Source organism: Pygocentrus nattereri, chromosome 8, assembly GCF_015220715.1.
Source record: "Pygocentrus nattereri isolate fPygNat1 chromosome 8, fPygNat1.pri, whole genome shotgun sequence".
Lineage (NCBI taxonomy): Eukaryota > Metazoa > Chordata > Actinopteri > Characiformes > Serrasalmidae > Pygocentrus > Pygocentrus nattereri.
In genome coordinates, this window is record NC_051218.1 from 14,773,562 (window position 1) to 14,789,439 (window position 15,878).

General features: G+C 39.8%; 1 protein-coding gene across 3 annotated transcripts in view; it reads right to left on the reverse strand.

The window, feature by feature from the left end:
• The window catches only part of pcdh11 (protocadherin 11), a 217,648-nt gene extending 216,485 nt beyond the window's left edge, over window positions 1–1,163 (reverse strand). For all 3 annotated transcript variants that reach the window (XM_017689973.2, XM_017689970.2, XM_017689976.2), the window contains exon 1: window positions 448–1,163. The gene's annotated coding sequence lies outside the window, so the exon portion shown is untranslated. The remainder of the gene's footprint in view (window positions 1–447) is intronic.
• Window positions 1,164–15,878: the final 14,715 nt, after the last annotated feature.

Below are 15,878 nucleotides of genomic sequence, written 5' to 3' on the forward strand. Positions count from 1 at the left end.
AAACTTATAGGCGCTCGGGGTAAAGGCGGCTGTCTAAGCAGGTCGGCGTCAAGCACAGCGTACGGCAAGCATGCGACATGAGTAAAATACGATGATTTTGTGAGCTGCATTTTCGTGAGGTACAGTTGAAAATCTCATTTCCTCCCAGTTTTCCACATTTGAAACGTACTGCCCACTTGCCTGAACGCGCGTCTCCTCTACCCCGGCCCGAACTGCGCGGACGGCGTTTACGTGTTTTCGTGGTTCCAGCAGTGAGGAGAACACGCCAACAGCCTAAAAAGTCTTTGCTGGGCTCCGTACAGGCAGGCAGGCTTGCGGTCCAGCTCACCGTGCGCCGATTTGGCAAGTAATACCGAGTTCGAATCTGAGGTAAAAATTCTTCGGCAACTCCACTCCAGCCCTACCCACCACACATTTATCAGACTATCTAACGAATATGCGACTTACCGTCGATATCTTCTGGCGAATACGGAGAAAAAAATCCTCTCAATTCCCGTCACGTAGCAACATCACTGCTTGAGGAGATGAAGTGCCGCGAACCGGGCTGAAGTGGAGGGAGAGAGAGAGGGGCAAGAAAATCCTCTTCACCGGCGGGAAGCAAATAGCCTCGTCGTGCCGACGGGTCGGTATCCAACTAAAGAAGGCGAAAGCGATCCATGTCCATGAGAAAAGTCCACGGTCCTCAAGCGAGCGGTGGAAAACATCGGCGGTGCACTTTTTGGCAGTGGCGGTGAAGGCTAGGTCCTCCTCAGCTCTCCGCGCGCGCGCACACGGCACTGGTGGCTCCAAGTCGGTTACTCAACAAGCAACACTTCTGACTTGGAAAAAACACAGCAAGAGAGAAAGAAAGGGGGTGGAAAAAACACTCAACGCCCGGAACAGGGAACTCTCCAGGGCCACACAGGAACTACTTCAGTGAATATGGTGTCTCTCACACGAGTGCGCAGCGCAAGCGAACATTTCGTTAGCGCTGCGAACGTGAACACTTTAGTTCACTCGTCACCATCACTTGTTTGGCCGGATGATACAGCGCTAAGACGCCCTGTGTTCAAGAACTATATAGGCCTAAAGGTGGACTGCTGTTGGTGCTTGCGTTTCCCCAACGGAGCAAGAGGATAGTGTGCCTTGGCGCGGCATCACTCATACACTCTGACATACTCGTCGTGCAGTAGTTGTGCGCAGAGCTCAGTGTCCGTTTGTATTGTATGAATTCAGAGCTATAGCCCCGCCCACCTCACCGCCTCCGCTTTACGTCAGTCGAGAGGGCGGGACTTGCATCCTCTAAAAGCAGCGCGGATGCTGGAGACAGCAGGGATGGAAGAGGGGGGCAGTGTTCGCTTGGCAAATAAATACTGGATTCTGACAGCAGTCACTGTCACTGCTTCTAAAGTTTAAATGGTCTGAAGTAAATTAATTAAATATCAGTCAGTAACTCGGAGGAAGGAAAGATTTAGGAATTAGTTTAGACTGGATTTATGAAGAACAGAAAATGTAAAAAATTATCAGAGTGTGACTAATGACTCCGGCAGGTCTGAATATGACAGCCTAACTAAAGGGAGAGAGCCAGAAGGTAACATAGACACGGAGGCTCCATGAGACACTGGCATTCACCCACTCCACCGTCCACAAACCTGAGTGACTGCATGTAGTGAGTGACAGCAGCACCAGCATCTCAGTTTACCCACAATTCACTATGTCCATGAACCCCTGGATCTGCAGCCTTATCTAAAGGGAATTAACATTAACTACCAAAAGCTAAACTAAACAAGTAAGTTTTTAGTCTAGACTTAAAGATTGAGACTGTGTCTGAGTCCCGAACATTATCGGGGAGATTATTCCAGAGTTGGGGCGCTTTATAAGAGAAAGCTCTTCCTCCTGCAGAGCTTCTCTGAATTTTGGGAACTACTAGGAAGCCAGCACCCTGTGATCTAAGTAATCGTGGTGGTTCATAATAGGAGATAAGGTCTCTCAGATACTCAGGAGCGAGCCCATGTAGGGCTTTATACGTTAACAGGAGAATTTTATAGTCTATGCGGAATTTGACTGGAAGCCAGTGAAGAGCTGATAGGACTGGACTAATATGGTCAAATTTTCTAGTTTTAGTAAGGACCCTGGCTGCAGCATTTTGAACTAGCTGAAGTTTATTTAAGTTACTGCTAGAACATCCTGACAGTAGCGCATTACAGTAGTCTAGCCTTGACGTAATGAAGGCATGTACTAATTTTTCTGCGTCATGTAAGGATAAAGCATTTCTTAGCTTGGCGATGTTACGGAGATGTAGAAAAGCTGTTTTAGTAACATTAGATATGTGTTTATCAAATGCTAGATCTGAATCTATGATAACGCCAAGATTTTTAGCTGTTGAACCAGGTGTGACTGAGAAGTCGGCCAGATTCAACATTAGGTGTGATAATTTATTTCTAGCAGCTTTAGGGCCTAATAGAAGAACTTCTGTTTTATCACTATTTAATAGAAGAAAGTTGTGTGACATCCATGATTTCACATCTTTTACGCAATCCTCCATTTTCTTTATTCTCTGTTTGTCATCAGGTTTGGCTGATATGAAGAGCTGCGTGTCGTCTGCATAACAATGAAAATTAACATTATGTTTTCTAATAACTTTGCCCAGGGGGAGCATGTATAACGTAAATAATAACGGTCCTAAGATAGAGCCTTGTGGAACTCCATATCTAACCTTTGTATAATTGGAGGGTATATTATTTACCCTCACAAACTGAAAACGAATATTAAAGAGGTGGTTAAACAGGCCCAGACGCTGTCCGAAGAGGTAATCTGTTCTGGCCCCATCCCAATGAGGCGTGGCGATGAAGCTTACAGCAGGCTTTCTTCGCTGAACCGCTGGATGTCCAAGTGGTGTACGGACAATCATGTGGGCTTTATAGACAACTGGCTAATGTTTGAGGGCAAGCCTGGTCTTTTAGGTAGGGATGGTGTCCACCCCACGCGGGATGGTGCTGCCTTACTTTCGTGCAGCATAGCACATAGTCTCTTAGTTAGTCGGCAGAGTAGCAGTAGCCTTAGAAGCTGCTGACAAACCGGAGCCGGGACCAGGCCGCAGACAGAGAGGCTTAACCGACCGTCTGTGAGCTGCAAAGAGACGTTACCTAGATACCAATGTATTCAGACTGTGTCTGTCCCCCGAGTCAAACATAAATGTCAAAAAACTCAAACAGTAAATCTAAATAACCTAACGTATATTAAACAATCATATCCAGACTGTAGCACTAGCACTTCAAAACTAAAGATTGGTTTACTTAACATAAGATCTCTAAATTCAAAAGCAGTAATAGTGAATGAAATCATAACTGATCAGAAATTTGATGTGTTGTGCCTCACTGAAACCTGGATTAGACCCGATGAATATTTAGCATTAAACGAAGCCACCCCTGCAGGCTATAATTATATACACAACCCCAGATCGTCCGGTAGAGGAGGCGGGGTCTGCATAATTTTTAGAAATTCCCTAGCTGTCAATCAGAAACACTATGATAATTTCACTTCTTTTGAGCTTCTTTACATCAATATAATTAATCCAATTACAAAACAGAATGCATTTTCTTTAATTAATATTTACAGACCACCAGGACCCTATGTAGAATTTTTAAAAGAATTTAGTGATTTCGCTGCAGATTTAGCAGTTTGTAGTGATAAAGTAATTATAGTAGGAGACTTCAACATTCATTTTGAAAAAGTTGATGACTCATTAAAAAAGGCTTTTGCATCAATTCTAGACTCAGTTGGTATTGCTCAAAATGTAACAGGACCTACGCATTACTGTAATCATACTCTGGATCTGGTTTTGACCCTGGGTGTTAGCATAGATAACCTAGATATTCTTTCTCAAACCTCAGTAATCTCAGATCATTATCTTATTTCTTTTAAACTTCGTCTTAGTCATAATATACGTACATCCCCCAGCTACTCTATGAAACGTTCAATAACGCCCTTTACCGCTCAACAATTTACTGATAACCTTCCTGATTTATCAACCATAGTGTACTCTCCAGGTAACCCAGCAGAACTAGACAAACTAACTGATTGTTTAGAAAATACCTTCCGGTCTACTTTAGATGGTGTAGCACCACTTAAACACAAAAAAGAGAGACAGAAAAAACTTGCGCTGTGGTATAACGACCAAACTCGTACTTTAAAGCAATTAGTACGAAATTTTGAGCGAAAATGGCGATCAACCAAACTGGAAGTATTCCACTCTGCTTGGAAAGACAGTATTGTTGAATATAGAAGAGAAATTAATAAAGCCCGCTCAGAGTATCTGGCCTCTCAGATCGAGATTAATAAAAACAACCCTAGAGTTCTCTTTAGTGTTATTTCTAAACTGACTAAAAATCAGGCAGGTACTGATCCTCAGATTCCAGCAATCCACACTAGCAATGCTTTTATGGACTATTTTGATAATAAAATCGAAAATATTCGGGACAAAGTTCAACAGATAAATAGCACATCTTGTCTGTCATCTGGTGTGGCTGATATAGAACAAAATCCAGCTACCGAAGTCAGGTTGGAAGTTTTTAACCCACTACATCATTTAGAACTGGAGAAAATTATCTCCTCATCAAACTGCACAACCTGTACACTTGATGCAGTTCCCACAAAACTATTAAAACAGGTATTACCAGACATAATTAAACCACTATTAACAATAGTAAACTCATCATTAAACCTGGGGTATGTTCCCAAAGCCTTTAAACTAGCAGTAATTAAACCTTTGATCAAGAAACCAAATCTTGATCCTAGTGTACTATCTAACTATAGACCTATTTCAAATTTACCATTTATTTCTAAGATTTTAGAAAAGGCCGTGGCCCAACAACTTGGCTCTTATCTGCAAAGAAACCAGATCTATGAAAAATTCCAATCTGGATTTAGGCCTCATCATAGCACTGAGACAGCTCTAGTTAAGATAACAAATGATCTGCTTCTTGCCGCTGACCAAGGCTGCGTTTCTTTACTGGTACTTCTTGATCTGAGCGCAGCTTTTGATACAATAGATCATAATATCCTCCTAGAAAGATTAGAGAAAATGGTCGGTATAACTGGAACTGCCTTATCGTGGTTCAAATCATACTTGACCGATCGTTTTCAGTTTGTGAGGGTAAATAATATACCCTCCAATTATACAAAGGTTAGATATGGAGTTCCACAAGGCTCTATCTTAGGACCGTTATTATTTACGTTATACATGCTCCCCCTGGGCAAAGTTATTAGAAAACATAATGTTAATTTTCATTGTTATGCAGACGACACGCAGCTCTTCATATCAGCCAAACCTGATGACAAACAGAGAATAAAGAAAATGGAGGATTGCGTAAAAGATGTGAAATCATGGATGTCACACAACTTTCTTCTATTAAATAGTGATAAAACAGAAGTTCTTCTATTAGGCCCTAAAGCTGCTAGAAATAAATTATCACACCTAATGTTGAATCTGGCCGACTTCTCAGTCACACCTGGTTCAACAGCTAAAAATCTTGGCGTTATCATAGATTCAGATCTAGCATTTGATAAACACATATCTAATGTTACTAAAACAGCTTTTCTACATCTCCGTAACATCGCCAAGCTAAGAAATGCTTTATCCTTACATGACGCAGAAAAATTAGTACATGCCTTCATTACGTCAAGGCTAGACTACTGTAATGCGCTACTGTCAGGATGTTCTAGCAGTAACTTAAATAAACTTCAGCTAGTTCAAAATGCTGCAGCCAGGGTCCTTACTAAAACTAGAAAATTTGACCATATTAGTCCAGTCCTATCAGCTCTTCACTGGCTTCCAGTCAAATTCCGCATAGACTATAAAATTCTCCTGTTAACGTATAAAGCCCTACATGGGCTCGCTCCTGAGTATCTGAGAGACCTTATCTCCTATTATGAACCACCACGATTACTTAGATCACAGGGTGCTGGCTTCCTAGTAGTTCCCAAAATTCAGAGAAGCTCTGCAGGAGGAAGAGCTTTCTCTTATAAAGCGCCCCAACTCTGGAATAATCTCCCCGATAATGTTCGGGACTCAGACACAGTCTCAATCTTTAAGTCTAGACTAAAAACTTACTTGTTTAGTTTAGCTTTTGGTAGTTAATGTTAATTCCCTTTAGATAAGGCTGCAGATCCAGGGGTTCATGGACATAGTGAATTGTGGGTAAACTGAGATGCTGGTGCTGCTGTCACTCACTACATGCAGTCACTCAGGTTTGTGGACGGTGGAGTGGGTGAATGCCAGTGTCTCATGGAGCCTCCGTGTCTATGTTACCTTCTGGCTCTCTCCCTTTAGTTAGGCTGTCATATTCAGACCTGCCGGAGTCATTAGTCACACTCTGATAATTTTTTACATTTTCTGTTCTTCATAAATCCAGTCTAAACTAATTCCTAAATCTTTCCTTCCTCCGAGTTACTGACTGTCCACCGGTCCGGCCCAATACTGATGGATGTCCCACCCTCAAGTCCCCCTGTCCCCCTGATTGACCAGACTGATGGAAGTTTCTGGAACGCAGCTTCTCCACTACAGATCACATCCAAATCTATATGAACTCTAATTGTTTCCACTGTTGATTATACACACCTGAATATATTAGAACTGCGTGGATGTAAAATTGACTTTTCAATGTTTAACTTATAAGTTGTCTGACCAGTGGTAGGATGGTCCCCCCTTTAGATGTGAGTCTTGGTCCTCCCGAGGTTTCTTCCTCCTCCAGCTCTGAGGGAGTTTTTCCTTGCCTCAGCGCTCACGGGGGTTCTGTATATTCTGTATATTATGTTCAGTGTTTTGTCTGATTCTCTGTGCTGTGATTCCCATTTTTGTAAAGCTGCTTTGTGACAACATCAGTTGTAAAAAGCGCTATATAAATAAATTTGATTTGATTTGATTTGAAGTAACTCACAGATGCATTTGGTTTAATCATCCTGTAAAGCCGATGGTTTTGGCTCTGATCTCCTATGACTAAATGACACTTTGCCCTTTCTTCTCCGTTGCATCGCAGTAAAATGGTACTAACATGTCCTATTAGTACATACCAAACATGTAAAGGGGAATTCCACCAAATTTTCAAAAGTTCTGCAGGAATAAATGCTTTAAAATCGCTCAAAGTGGATTGATGTTAAAATGCTCTGTTCTAGAGAAGCTTAATTGGAGTTGCTCACAGTGGTGGTGATGGGAACCGGAAGCATTTAATGCTACTAAGAGTTAAGAGAAAGTCAGTACATGAAACAGTACCATATACGCTGACATATGCCCGAGACATTGTTTTACGATAGTTGTGTAATAAGCTTTTGGCTTAAAATGTGCTGTTTAAAAAATTTCCACTCATTGTATGTTATAATGCAGTACATACAGCTCAAAAGATCTGTGTAGGTTCACTGGTCATTTTGAAAGTAAATATAACGGCTGTACTTGCATTGCAATTCCTGTTTCCTATCACCGTCACTGTAAAGCAATCTCAGCAGGTTTCTCTGCAGTGAGCTATTTCACATTATACCACTTTGTATGACATTGTTTATATGTCAACAATTGAATTATGTAGAACTTTTGAAAAATAGGTGAAATTTCCCTTTAAGTGGGTTAGGACTGTAACAGTACAAAATATCATTTAATACTACCCTCTCAGTGTGCACAAGCGCTGAGCAATACATTTAACAGGTTGGAGCAAATAAAGTGCTTAGTTTAATTTTATTGGCAGCCAAACAAATGAAAAAAAATGTGCTTGCTGTCTGATTTTCATTGAAAATGGGGACTGTAGGCCTACATAATGATGACTAAAAGTTTATAGTCACTGTATGCTTTGACTAATTATATACTGAAATGTTGAATTCCTTTCTAATATATGCATATTTAAAATGGAAATTCCATTATTTTTTTCAACATTTCTGCATAACTAGGTGGTTAAGCTGTAAACAAAGGTAATTCAGAGTGTTTTAATTTCCAATACTCCCTTCTAGAGCAATGTGCAGACTCAGAATTGTTCCCAGTGGTGTGATGGGGAAACAAACATATGAAGTGTTTAATGCTTATTTAAGCTGCCTCTCAAAAAGTGTCGGAGACATTATTTTCTGATGGATTTGGCCTAAAAGTAAGACTTTTATAAGCCAGGTCATGGTGGACATACAAGTGTTCCAAGACAAAAAGGGTCCCAGAGAAACTTTTTAAACTACTATTTTCCTGTTGTCAACATCGCCTGTAAAGACTCATGTTTCTGAAACGTAAATAAAATGGCCTATTTGTGTTTTAGACATTGTGATCATTGGTTGCTATTACCTGTTAATAAGGATCAATGCAGGTTGATAAGTTTCTCTTCAGTGAATCATTTTACACCAAATCACCCTGAATGATGTTGTTTATGTCTCAATGCTTGAATTATGCGGAAAATTTTAAAAGAAAAAATGATGGAACACATTTTCACCTTGAAAGGCGCTATTCTGTCTCTGAAAGAAATACGAACCTGTAGCTAGATGGCTGAAAATCACTCCAGGTCTCGCATTCAATAAAGGTCAATCCCTCAACATGTCCACATTGATCATGCCATTAATTTAGTCATTGCTGCTATGCAACAAATCACAAGCAATAACAAGCCCCCACAAGCGCTCTTTGTAAGAAGTAGTAATTGGCGCTCTTTGTAATTGCCGGTAACACCAATTGCACTAATTGGTAGTATGAAGAACAGTTCAACGTAAGCTAATGCAAAATGTGCCTCTTCGGTCCTTATAACAAAGTAAAAGAGAAAATAAAGCACCAGACAATTTAGTAGATTCTGTATATGGACGTCGTATGGTCAGACATACTGCATGCTAAGGCATTGTAAATGGATGATTTGTGGAAAAGATGTTAAAAAGTGAGTTGACATCACCAACCGTCAATGCTGTGAATTCAAGTTGAGTTCATTGAAAAGCCAGCTTATAATCTGTTCAACCAAGCGTGGAGAAGTGATCAACCACTTTGTCCAGTGAGAGGCCGATAGTAGTATTCACTGGCAGAAACTCTGACAGACAACATTTCCTACAAAACTACACTGTAAGATCAATGTCTGCAGTCCTTATGGGGAAATTGACATTTTTGAGGATTTTGAAGTGCTAGCAAGCTCCTTTCTCTCATAAGGTCATGTGGCCATCCCACTCCCACACCTTAAAGGGTTTGATCGCTTCATATTTTTAAGATTCATGCTTCATGACACTGAAGGATTTCTCCAAGGCATGTTAAAGAAATGCAAATCTGAAAGCCTTAAAGCAATATAAAAGGCACAAAATACCTCATGAATAATGCAGAGGGTTATTTTGCCATACTCAAAATGAACTTTCAGAGAAACCAGTTATGCATTTCTGATAGGACTGAAGAATCCACCACACGCACAAAGTACTTTAAGTGGCACGGCTGCTTCCTTCAATTTGGACAATGTTTTAGCTCACGCTGAAATGGGGCAGAAGCGTCTAAGCTACCCGCTAGAAACGTGGCCTTCAGCGAAGTTGGAACTTTGCGAGATGTACACATTTGTACGATTGATACTTTTTTATCTTTGTTGTTGTCCTTCGTCCTTCATCTATACAGATTGTCTTTCAATGGGACTTCATGCCAAGTGGCATTGAGAGTTGTCCTCTGCTATCTTAGCCAAGGTAGTCTGCTGCTTTGTGATACTCAATACCTGTGCCAAATGTCTGGATTTTTCAGCATTATGAAGGACATCATTGCTATAGATTTCTTTAAAGTAACAAACAGAAACATTTTATTCTCTAACTGGCCAAACTGCTTGGTCTGTTCTGTCAAACAAGACTGTTCTCTAAAAAATCTTTTAATAACCTAAAAAAAGGTAGCCTTTTATTTAAAGGCTGCCTATACAGGGACTTCATAACACACACATAAGCTCTGAATAACATATTTATAAACTCCTACTTGAACATTTATGAACAGTCTATGCCAATAATCACAATAGGATATATAAAGTAAATGCTGTTTTGAAATAAAGGGCCTTTAAAGTGACAGACCTTTGTTCCATGTATAACATAGTTCTGAAGCATTTGAAGGCAGAGGCCTAATTAAGAAGACTATATGTCAATCCTGTGGAAGATCCTGATGCCCTTGAAACCAGTTTGAACGTTTTTAAAAGTAATTTCCTGTATCTATGAATATACATATACATACAAAAACCATGCACACATAAGAAATATCAATCTTATTATTAACACTACCTGTTTTAGAGAAATATATTGGTGTTTCCCATTATACTTCAGCTGTTATTCTTTTCAAAAACTCCTTATATCCAAAATTGTTATAAACGCATGCACAGCATTTTAGAATGAAGCTCACCAGTTTCGGTCAATCTAGCTGGAAATTCATAAAAAATAGAGTAAATAGAAGAATAAAACAGAGTTTTTGAAATGTCATACATCTTTATGTATTAATGTCATGCACACTGGTTCAAAAAGAAGGTCCAGTTTGAGGTTTAAGTCAAATGCAATACCAACATTATATGGATGAAAATTTGGCCATATAAACCACATTATTTACTCTTTAATGGCATTTTCCAATTTAAACTCAGTTGCCTACTTAAAGAACACATACCAAATAAAATGCTATGTTGAAAGTAAGAAGCAACTGACTATTTAGCAGAATAAGTCATTGTGCTTTGACATTTTGTTATAGTTGTAGCAGTAGCACTCAAACACAGTGCAATAAACTGGCCAAATTTGTGTATTGAGCAAATTCAATTGTGAATTCCTAGAAGAAAATAATAGAATAGACAAATGGTGTTTGTAACTAGGCCTTTACTCCAGATGTTCCAGTACATGGGAATTGCTCCTTTATAACAGTATTATAAATACAAACACATATTTACACTTTAGACATCATGTTATCTTACAATTACTGGCATTAGCTGTACATTAATACTTATGCATGTGTTATGAGAACTCAATCAAGGTAGTATGTGTATCATATGTGCACCCCCTATATTTTTAGAATTTAGCATCCAAACTGTGCTGCTATCTCAGGATTTCACTTCCTTATTTGTTTGTTTGTTTGTTTGATTCCCTGCCCCACTTTCACAATCCTTGTCAATAAACTCATTTAGACAGGCTATCTCCAGCTGCACTGCACTGTTTCTTAGATTAGATTCTGCAGTGAACAGGGGGTTTCTCTCAGTATAGAAAGCATTAGGCTGTGACTTCCCATTGGCAATCAGATCGAAAAAACACATGTAGTCAAGGTGAGTACATAGTGAGTTAATTGCACCTCATGCACTAAAACCTAAACTAATGCTGTGCTGCTTCAGTCGTTTCCTTAATGTAATTAAAAAACGGTTTACAGTAGAACGGCGGCTGCTGCACTCAAATATCCACCCCAATGTGGTAGCAGTCCCGAGAGGTAAGCTTTGTGGGTCTTTCTGGGGTTTTTTTTCTGTTCTGTCCTGATATGATCAAATGGGCTTTTCTGTATGTCTTAATCTGCATGCTGTTGGCCCCTCTTACCAGATCCATGAGTCATTACTAACAGCTAGAAGAGAAATCATTGGAGGAAAGAACACACTAATATAGCTTATCAGTCTGCCACAGCTGGGCAGGGATCGCTGCTGAGGGCTGGGGAGGTAAATTGCAAGGTGTGTCTCAGTGTATTAACATTCAAGTTCTTTCAGAAGAGATTGATCCCTCCCTGCTATAATACATGGCCATGCTTGTGTATTATCCCGTCTGCCTCTAAAGAAGGACTTGCTTCCGTCTCTCTTTACCATGTTCAATAACCACTTAAAACCCTTGTCATGCTACGTCACGGATCCAAAGCGTTCATTTGTTAGATGCCGTTGTCTTCAAAAACTGGTACAAAGATGAGGCGGTTAATGCTGCCTACGCTGACGTTCATAGAATTTAACTCACAGTCATTAATACTGGCTACGTATGAAAAAGAATCCACTTAAGCCAAGATGGTTAAAACCATTATGGAAATAGATTCTTCTTTTATGATGAAATAAGCTTCACTCAGTTTGTCTTGTCTCTAGTGTAAGTCTCTATGGAAACAATATAGAGAGAAGCGCAAGGTGACACTTATATGTGGCTGTCCCGGTGCTGTTGCTTACCGAACGCGATGAACATGAGATAACAGAGGTGTCGGAGGGGGCGAAAGAGTTACAAATCTTGACCTTTGCTTTTTAAAACATGCAACATTCATGGCCTCGGCTCAACCTGGAGAAGCAGACTGGCATTCAGAAGAAAGTGCCCTTCAGGCATGATGATCATTGGCTTGTCACACGGCATGGGGAGAAAATGGCAAAACGTAAACAAAAAGTGGACGGTAATACGTTTGGGGCCATAAATTATGAAGGCACTCTTTGGAGATTGATGAAATATGCAAGGATTCAAGTCACCTATACTGGTTATGGCTTTATCTCAATTGCGTGTGTGGGAGTGTGCGGTAGAGCCTACTCTTAGCTGTGGAGAGGGAGAGAGAGAGAGAGAGAGAGAGAGAGAGAGAGAGAGAAAGAGAGAGAGAAAAAAACTCTGTGTACTCCCATCTGTATTTTCAAATGTCAATGACTGCTGCCATCAGGTGCGTGGTGTGGGTGTGCAATCAGTAATAAGCGCATAGTGGAGAAAAAGAAGAAGGATAAAAAAAAAAAAAACATGTTTGATGTGAGGCAGTCTCCCAGGGTGCTAAGCTATTGTCAAGCCACGTTGGTTTTGTGTCTTGCCACGTTGTTTTACAGTCTCAAAGATGAATCAGTTGCCCAAGCTGTGGGGCTTCTTCAATAAGATGCGATGAAAGGATTCTATGAATGTTGGCCTACAATGAATTGCTGGCCATAGGTCACCTCAGTAATGGCTCGGGTGAAGGATAGATGTTTGTTTGCACAGAACTCAAGGCTCACCGCAGGCGTGCATGGGGGGGGATCTATGCAGTGCCTTTGGGGGCTACGACGAGGTCAAGAGGTCAAGGAGGACTATGACAGAGAAGATGCCTTTGACCCGAAGTCTACCCCCACATATCCAGGCCAAAGCACTACATATTCTCTGCAGATCAAGTGAGATTATTGTATCTCGTATCATTTGATCCACGTCCGGGGCAGACTTTATACTTTAGAGACTACATTTGTGGAAAAATCAGCAAAACTAATGAGTTTTGCTTTGATTGTCAAGTGTTAATGAGAGACCAATTATGGCGTACCCAGAACACTCGGGTTCACGTTGTCATGCTCTGCCTGCTACTTCCCTCAACCACAACAAGCCTTAGAGGATACTCTGTATTATTTCACATGTAAATTCATTAATAGGTTCACTGCTGACGCTCTGGATGAGTTGTCTTGTGTGACAGATTAGGCTACAGTTTCAAAAATAAAGGTTCCTAAATGGTTCTTGGCTTGGATGTACAGTGGCCAGCTGTGTCACTAAATCACTAGTTTAGGCACAAGAGAGCTAACAAAAGGTCTGGAGTTGGTACTACTTGGGTCATTTGCATGGGGTCTGTTGCTAAGAGGAACAAAGAAATGTCAGTGCTGCAAGGCAAACTGTCATGAGGCTTAGAAATTAGAGAGATGTAGATGAAGCATTAGATGTGTCAAAATCAACCAGCTGGTATATTTTTAATATGTACAGGAACACATTTGGTCGTCTACTACCAAACTTACTACTTTAGTAGTTTACTACTAGCAAATGACTTTAAAAATAATAATAATAGAGCAGTGTTCATGAGGCTACATGACAACCTATGCAAGCATTTACAAATTTATTGCAATAGTCATAAAGGTTACATTTGACGTCGAGTTGATGTCATATCTATGTCAGGTGTCACTAGGTTTTTTATACTTTTTTATAAGTGAAAGTATGTCTGAGTGATGATGTAGCCGATACTGTGACATACCTTACCACATCAAACATGAGCATGAGCACTTTCTGTGGTTGATACTACTTTGGTCACTTGCATGGAGTCTGTTGTTATGAGGAATAAAGAAATGCCAGGGTTTAGCAGATCTCTGTAACAGAGACTAAAAACTGATCACATTGATTTATCAGTCTACTCAGGTTTAAGCAGAGCTCAGTAAGACTGAGATTAATGATTGGTTGATTTATCAGTCTACTCAGGTTTAAGCAGAGCTCAGTAAAACTGAGATTAATGATTGGTTGATTTATCAGTCTACTCAGGTTTAAGCAGAGCTCAGTAAGACTGAGATTAATGATTGGTTGATTTATCAGTCTACTCAGTTTTATGCAGAGCTCAGTAAGACTGAGATTAATGATTGGTTGATTTATCAGTCTACTCAGATTTAAGCAGAGCTCAGTAAGACTGAGATTAATGATTGGTTGATTTATCAGTCTACTCAGGTTTAAGCAGAGCTCAGTAAGACTGAGATTAATGATTGGTTGATTTATCAGTCTACTCAGATTTAAGCAGAGCTCAGTAAGACTGAGATTAATGATTGGTTGATTTATCAGTCTACTCAGGTTTAAGCAGAGCTCAGTAACACTGAGATTAATGATTGGTTCATTTATCAGTCTACTCAGGTTTAAGCAGAGCTCAGTAAGACTGAGATTAATGACTGGTTTATCAGTCAACTCAGGCTTTAGCAGAGCTCAGTAACACTGAGATTAATAACTAATCGCCACATTAGTTTATCAGTCTACTCAGGCTTTAGCAGGAACTTTAGTGCTTGTAAAGAAGCCTTCTTTAGAATGTGTCTTTATATGTCGTGAACAGATTGTAAAAATGTTAATAAAGAACCACTGATGGTACTTCTTTTAAAGATGGTAGATATTTTAAATATAATGGGTGGGTATTCTAAAAGTATTCTTCTAAAAATGTTAAAGCTAACTGTTTTCTGAAGTACTGTATTATATTTTGGAGTACTGACTGCACAAAATGTAAACAGCTTCTTATTTTCTATGTTCTGAATACTTGCATTCCATTAGTTCCCAACCCTGATAGAATGGTAGTTCAATTTTATTAAGTTCTTTTGTAATTTAGTTTTAGTCCTTTAGAACTTTCAGGTCATGCCGAGTTTCTTGGAACTTTCCAAAGGCTTTTCACAAAGGTGATTCTTCTCCAAATACCTCATTTTGGCATCTTCATATTTAAAAGGCTGGTTATGGTTGTTGTATTACATTCTGCTTTTCAGGCTCTTCAAATGGATGGTTTTTGCACAAAATCTTTCCAAGTGGTATAAGATCATCTCAATGTGTAATGCAAATGGCTTCCTACAGTCTTTGCTGAAATTGTGCAGACCACACAGTGTAAAAATTGCCTTCCCAAACAGTGTGTTCTATTAGTTGATTTCTATATCTGGGGGGTGCCAAAAATACAGCTTATTGCTGTGATATTTGCACATCTCACTAAGAATGAGAGACACTATTTGTCCTTTGCATTGCATTTGAATAAGAAATAATATTAATGTGGCGCGGTCGTGCTGCTTGTCCGCGTACATCACTGCATGCAACATCTGCTTTCTGTGACAGAACAGAGCAGGATCAATTTGTTGTGTGCATGCATAACTAATTCATCACATTGTTCTCCTGTAGATCTGAAACACACACACACACACACACACACACACACACACACACACACACACACACACACACACACACACACATTTACTTTTTTTTTTCTTGGTGAATTATGTTGTAACCTTAGTCGGAAATTAAACCATTTGGATCTGAATGTATCACATTACAAAGACATTCTCTCTCAAACAAAAAAGCTTGTTTCATTTCAGCCAATTTTCAGCTGCTGTTTTTTCTTCATGCCAAATACCTGCTGAAATTTTCACCATCTGCTTTCTCTGCGTGTTTAATCTTGGAATGCTATTGACCAGTGACTAAACACTCACTGACCAGATGTTCTGGCTCGGCTGCAAATGTGCGCAGAAAACCATACA